This window comes from Aethina tumida, chromosome 5, assembly GCF_024364675.1.
Source record: "Aethina tumida isolate Nest 87 chromosome 5, icAetTumi1.1, whole genome shotgun sequence".
Classification (NCBI taxonomy): Eukaryota; Metazoa; Arthropoda; class Insecta; order Coleoptera; family Nitidulidae; genus Aethina; species Aethina tumida.
In genome coordinates this window covers 4571482-4578824 of record NC_065439.1, presented here as the reverse complement: position 1 = coordinate 4578824, position 7343 = coordinate 4571482, and the positions used below count along the sequence as shown (strand labels likewise).

At 27.5% G+C, this 7343-nt stretch overlaps 1 long non-coding RNA gene across 2 annotated transcripts; it reads right to left on the bottom strand.

Annotated features, from left to right (window-relative positions):
• Nucleotides 1-1021: 1021 nt before the first annotated feature.
• On the bottom strand, nucleotides 1022-6606 carry LOC126265745 (uncharacterized). 2 transcript variants are annotated; one of them, XR_007548205.1, is made up of 7 exons: nucleotides 5863-6606; nucleotides 4104-4443; nucleotides 3805-3902; nucleotides 2690-2764; nucleotides 2324-2465; nucleotides 1657-1973; nucleotides 1022-1186 (listed from the first exon to the last, which is right to left on the bottom strand). It is a non-coding gene; the product is annotated as an uncharacterized LOC126265745 (long non-coding RNA). The 2 variants fall into 2 exon arrangements; XR_007548206.1 differs by lacking the exon at nucleotides 2324-2465.
• Nucleotides 6607-7343: the final 737 nt, after the last annotated feature.

Here is a 7343-nt window from a genome sequence, read left to right as displayed (position 1 = left end):
ACTACAGATTCTCAGAACGAAAATGAAAATTTTCCACAAGTCACAGAGATAAACGAATGGCCGTAATTGAATTCCACAGTGTTAATGATAACAAACTACCACTTATAACAATCCCCATATTAAATTTAAAACTACTAATAGACACTGGCAGTTCGAATTCTTTTCTCTATCCCAATATTGCTTTCAAATACTTTTCAAAATAAGAAATTTGAAGACCAAATGGTAGCCATGGGCACTCAATGGCACTTTATCCATACCCACTTCTCATTTTTAACGAATGTGGGAAGCTGGCGTCATATCGACTAAGCAATATATTAGTCGAGTAATTGGTAAAACTACTCTTACTTGTGAATGATTTCCACACACTTACACACACTTTTTTGATTGGGAAGAAAATCATACCAGAGTGTTGTGTCGAAAACAATTGAAACGGATTATATGAGACGTTGGGAAATGATCCAGAAAATGAAGAAACTTTTGAAATGTGTTGATGTGTGGAATAATTACACAATCTTCAGCAGAGGTTTAAGTGGTCACAAAAGAATGAAAATATGATGGTCGACACATTGTTACTTCTAAACTTCTAAAGGAAGATAACGTCAACACCAGTAGACGGTCGTTGATGGGGATTGTAGAGGTACACCCAGGCAAGGATGGATTAACTCTAGTTGTCACATTAAAGACCGTGTTAGACCCAAGAGCAGACTTAAGATGTTGTCAATTTGAACGACCCACTTAAAATCTGATGAGAACGCTATAAGAAATTAACAACCGTTGCTGCAACCTTTTGAAAAAAATTAAACCAAAAACAATTAACAGTGTAACAATACTAATAATATTCAACTTAACATACTCCAATGTTTGTGGAGCAGCAGGTTATAAACCTTCAATTGATACAATTGTAAAGTATAATTTTATATATCTTCAAAAGTATTTCATCCTAAATTATGGTATATAGTGTTCTTTTGTCAACTTATTCTCTCCAGCAATTACAACAGTAAATTACATATAGACAACAATAAATTCATTACTATTCAATTTTAACTTTTTTCCCACTGAACATTCTTCAGACGTATTTTATGGTGCATTGTTATAGAAAGATTCTTCAGTTAACTAAAATTTAACCATAGATGGAGGCAATTGAAAGAATACTTGGATGTCCCACCACATATCATTATGTTAATACCTAGAACAAAATTTAATAATACATTAACAAATATTGAAAAACCTATTATAATAGTCATCATATAAAAGTCTCAAAATAATCATAAAATAGTTCAGATTACTTTAATCCCATTGTCATGATTTACATGCACATATTACTATTAAATTTTATTTGTTTTTGACGCACGGGAAAATAAGTTACTGACTAGGATTCCAATTTAACAAATTCTTTCATTTACGTGTATATCTTTTATATTATTGTATACAAATTAATTCTTCATACTCATAAGAAATTGGAAAACGTAAATTTGCTATTAACTACATGATTGGTGCGTCCTATTTGCTCCAATTAATTGTTGTAGGGCCCATGCCCCACGGAAATTCCTCGCATTATATTCTACTGAGTTCTTTAGAGTATATTAGATTTTATGATATTTTGAACTTTGTATTCCGGGAAGCCTCGCCACATCTTAGAGTACCGAGAAGACTTACCAGATGTGGAAATACTTTCTTTGGAGGCACACATTTATGACGTTAGGAAGTGCGTGTTTCAGGAAGGCCCACCAGATGTGTGTTAATAGCCTGAGCGTCAGGACTCGCTCTCTCAGTTTGTCATTTCGCCTCAATCACTGCCCAGTCAACTCTCGTCCGTACTCCTCCATCTGAATCGGCTTCCCTTTCAATCCACAGTGATTAATAAACCTATCAAAACTCAAGTGCATTTCTGTTGTGTATCATACGTATTCGTACACCTATCATTTACTCCAGCAGATATTATAACTAGGTGTTTAATTCACGAGAACGCCAAACTGTAATAGACAATTTTTATAAATAGTAAATTTAAATATTAACATTTTAAACATAAATAATAAAATTAAAACAAATATAGCAAAGAAAATGGCAAATGACAGGCAACTTAATATTCACTGATCAAGCATTCAAATCTTTAAACAATGTTATTCAATGGGTCAAAGAAAACTCGAATAAAGTAAAATATTCTGGGATACTTCTTCATAACTTGAGGACTAAGTTGGTTAAAAAAATGTACAATAAACAAAGAAAGCAAACTAAATTAACAATTTTTTTTTAATTCTAGTGACTAATTGTATTATATTTATTTTATTATTAGTTATTAATGTATTAAGCACACTTTAAATACCAGTGTTGTGTATTTTTTCCTGGTTTCTAAATAGTGAACGACCTCGGTGGGGTGACAAAATCGTTGCTCAATTAGTTCACTATACGGAGACTGACTATAATTTCAATATTTTAGACTTCAAACATGGTAGTAGAATCTGTAACTAAAAGTTTACCTTTTATTTGATTTATATTGAATGCTTTAATTTAAAATTTATTTTGATTGAACTGTTACTAATTATGGAAAATGGAAAAGCACAAAATAATCATTTACTTCATAAAATAACAGTAATATTTGCTCTTGCACGATGTCACTTTTGAGGACTTAAACCATAAAAACAGTATATTTTATTCATTTTTAATTGCATATTAACTCAGTTAAACTAACCTTGGTTTGAATAGAAATGTAGATGTTGTTTCAAACAGTACTCAATGTAATCTTCACTCCATTTACTGGTCATTTCTAAAAAATTAAAAGATGTTTTATTTTCTTTTTAATACTTACATATCATATAAAAATATTTATAATATTTATTACAATATTTATTACAGATTTCCCCACTTTAAAACAAAAAAATATTTGGATAATATTGAAAACATTACAACTAAAAGTTTTTGAATTAAACGAAATAGTGAATAACAAATAAATGAATTGCAAATACACAATAATTTTACTAGTCTGTGCCCAGCCCCGTATTCTTATAAAATATTGTTGATAATAATTAAACACACAATGAAACTTATAAAGAACAACTGCCCTCAGAAGTGGTCAAAATCAATTCATTTGATTTCTGGCTAATATTTTCCAATATTGACACAAAAATAAGCAGACCTTATAAAACAAAGTGATATTAATATAAATATATTAATGAGTATATTGATTGAGAATTACATTTCAATATCATTTTGTTTTTGTTGAATATTCTATATATGGATATATTCGATTAAAACACATGAATAACAAGCTAAATAAATATACCCTGACTTGGACTTGAATATTAATAAACTCATCTGCATAGATGTAAAGGTGTACATCAATTTAGCTTTTTAGTTGTCAATATCTAAAATATAAAAAGGAAAGATCAAAATAGACACAAATATATTTGAAGACTGCAAGAACAAAAGAATATTTAATGCATAACATTTTTAACATTATTTGTTATATTTCACATAGCTTGTATTAAACAGAACAGTGTAAATTAAGTAAATTAAACATAAACAATGAAATCACTACTACTAAAGAACTACTCATGATAATTTTACATTCAGTGTTAAATTGGAATACTTCTAACTATTGTCTGCTAATTAAAAACATATGAATCTTAGAAATAAAATAAAAAGAAAAAATTAAGTAGTCACAGTTACCAGTTTCCTTTCGAGACCATATTAATATAAGATAGCAAAAGTGGAGATTAATTGTTGTTAGAATATTAAAATATTATCATTAATATTTTGAAGCAAAATATCAATATGTCACTAGTGTTACAAGATAAATACACATACCTCTCACATTTATTTGATGATTGGTAAATATGATTAAATGGCTTGGTTTACAGACAACCAAATGTAAACCATCAGTTTAGTATTTCAGTTGTCACCATCTAAAACATAAAGTTAAAATCATAATCGAACAAATCTATTAGTAAACAATAAAAATAGTAGTATAATTAAAACCACTTTACTTTTTATGTTTGTAATATTTGTAATATTTTACATAGCATTTATTAAACAGTGCATAATATAGTTAATTAAACAATAAAACATTATACATTAATTAACTTGTTAAAATTAAATATACCAACCTGAATAATACAGGAAATTTTCATCAATTAAAATTTTAATTGAAACTTTGGTAGTTTACCACTTATCAATAGATTTGTTTCAATGTATACTACACTTTTTACGGTTAAGTGAATTCTCCTGGTCTTTATTGTCTGAGTAGATCATATTACATTGACCACACTAGTCGGATTTCTTCAAATATATTCCCCTCATGTTCAGCGAAAACTTTTTGCACCATGATTTTCTTTCACGAACACTCGAAGAGAATTGCGCGGTTAGTAAATCAGTACAACGTTGCCATATTTAGTAAATATTTAAAGGTGTACGAGAATTCACGAACTGTTATTAAATCACTATTACCTAAAAATCATAAATAGTGGATGTTAAAAAAATAATAAGGTAAAGTTGCAGAATCGGTCACTCTAAGGAACATTATCTAGCGCATGCGTCGTGAGGCGCTGATTTCGCGCTTCTTGAACATTTTGAAGTGCAGTGTTGTCGGTTTGCAACGGTCAAAATATTCGAATAATTTTTTATGGTTGAATTATTGTTGTGTTGTTGTGTATGTATTATACTTTTTATTTTTTTGGTAAGTATATTATTTCTTCTAATTTGATGATTATGCTCATTATTAAAATATTATACTTTACAGATTATATTCTCATGGCGTTTTTAAAAACAATATATTATTCCTATTCTTCTGCTAATTACTTTCTTAATTTATTTGTATGCTCATTTAATATATTTTACTTTATAGATCTTTCTCATTTTTGAAATATTTTACTTTTATTCCTTTAGTAAGATTATTTTTAATTTGTTAGCAGTCATATTTTAAGTTATCTTACTTTATAGATTATTTGTGTGCTGCATTTATTTATTTTTTGTACAATCTTAATTTATTGATATGGGTCGTTAATTAATTAATATATTTTACTATATAGATAATTGTATTGTATTTAATTAAAAATGTTTTTAATTTTTATTATTTTTTAATTTATTCTAATTTATTAATAAATTTATACTATATTTGCATTGAACAATTTTTTTCAAGTTACATAGACCATGACTGTTCCTCGGAAGATCTGTTTCCATCGTACCTCCACGAATTCATATGGAGAAATAAATTTAAAAATCATAATATGTTTATGAGCATTTTAAATTGTATTAGGGAGCAATATCCAGTGGAATAGATTTTTTTGTTTTAATTGATTATGTTTTTTATTACAAAATATATAAATATATCTTTTTCGTTAATTTTATATTAATGTTGTAAATTTACCTAATTTACCTTTGTAAATTTACCTAATTATTTAATAAAGAACTTTTAATTAGATCGTTAAACTACCAAAGAAATATAGAGTAAATAAAAAATGAATATACTAATTAATAAAGTGATTTGAATTTTATCTCTTTTCGAATTCAACCACATAAATAATATACATAGTCATACATGAAAAACATAATAAATTACATATATATTTTTCTAAAAATCATTTCTCTACATATTTCGTTAAAAATGAAATCTGGCAACTATGCTGTCTAAAATCTCCGAAACAGACGATTTCAAATCCAGTTGACGCATGCGCTACAAATATTCCTTAGAGTGACCGATTCTGCAACTTTACCAATAATAAGTTAACACGATCTCAGTCTTATAAAATTTGGATTTGCTTTTATCAACCTTATCGATGGAAACGTTGCTATAATTTTATGAGACTGAAATCGTGTCAACTGTGCATTCAATTATTTAATAACAATATAAATAATAACAATACACACCACAAACAGTAAATGCGACATGTTTATTTCTTTAACCTGTTTGTTGCTCTGTGATTTGTTTGTACTTTTGTGTCGGTGGTCCGTAATCTTATACGTCTTTGTCTATGGTCCAGTTTGAAAGATCCGGTAGTAGGTAAAACCTGCGTAACTTTGGATTGGTTATATAGGTTATATTTAAAACTGACCTAAACAGAAAATGGGTAAACACAAGAAGAAATTGAGAGAGGAAGGGTCGAAGGTGAAACTGAAGACGAATACCAAAACGAAATTTCTGCCCAAGAGACAAGATGTGATCGTTACAAGTTTTAAAGTGGAGGCGATTCTACTGCCCAAGCTATTAAAATCAAAAAACAGACATTCCTTTGAGTAAAAAAGTTTTATTATAAAAATAATTATGCAAATAACCAAATTAACATCATTAACAATAAAAATAAATAATATAAAATGTTTTCAAGGACTTGGTTGTTCGATTGAAACACTACAATGACAATGTGTGATACAGTGCATACGAAGAAAACACTGATATGCACAAGCATTTTCATGATTAGATTATTCTAAATCACTTATGTATTCTGGTAAAGAATGTGACAACATTAGTTCAAGATAGGTGAAAAAGTTTGGTGCTCCAGCTGTGGCAGTGGTATAATTATATATTATTAAATTTAACACCTACCAACTGAGTGATTTTTGTTTAAAATTGTAAAATTTTAAGGTTTGAAATGAAATTAAAGATATTTTTCAAGTAATTTAATTTTTTAAGGTTCTTTCAGTGATTTTACTTATAATTGTTATGCTTTATACATTATTCAATGAAATTTGATTTATATTTATATAATTAATTGATTTTGTTTCATTTTCACTTTTATTCTTGTACCATGTTGAAAAAGCTGAACAATTTAAAGTTTTCTTACTTAATTTTTAATTTTATAGCATATTTTAATGCATTTTAATATTCATATTAAGGAAGAAAATAAGGCAACCCAAAAAAATAATTAATAATAATTTGCAATGTGTTATATCTTCACTGATATTTTTTAATAAATATTTTAAAAGCTTTGTTTCTAATAAATTTTGCAAGAAAATGGTGTACTTCATCTTGTAAAATTAAACATTTGCTGCAATCTTTCACTACAACAAAATATTATTGCATTTTTAAAATAGATTTTTAAAAATTCTTTTCATTATTTGTAGGAAGCAAAAATCGACAAAACAGAGCCACATTCAATACTTCTTAGAAGCAATTCATACAGTCCTGTCTATTAAGTGAACCAGAAACCAAGATATTGAAGTAAAGTGTCTAAAATATTAACCAATTTTCCATAACCATTTAGATTTAGTTACCTGTTTTGTTATAATATTTGTTTAATTTTAATGTCAAGCATTTTTTTCCTCTTCTTGCCTTGCTTTGCATTTGATTATTTTTTTTTTAATATTTTATAGTTTTTCTTGATTTTATAATGTCTTTATAAAGTTTGGGTTGT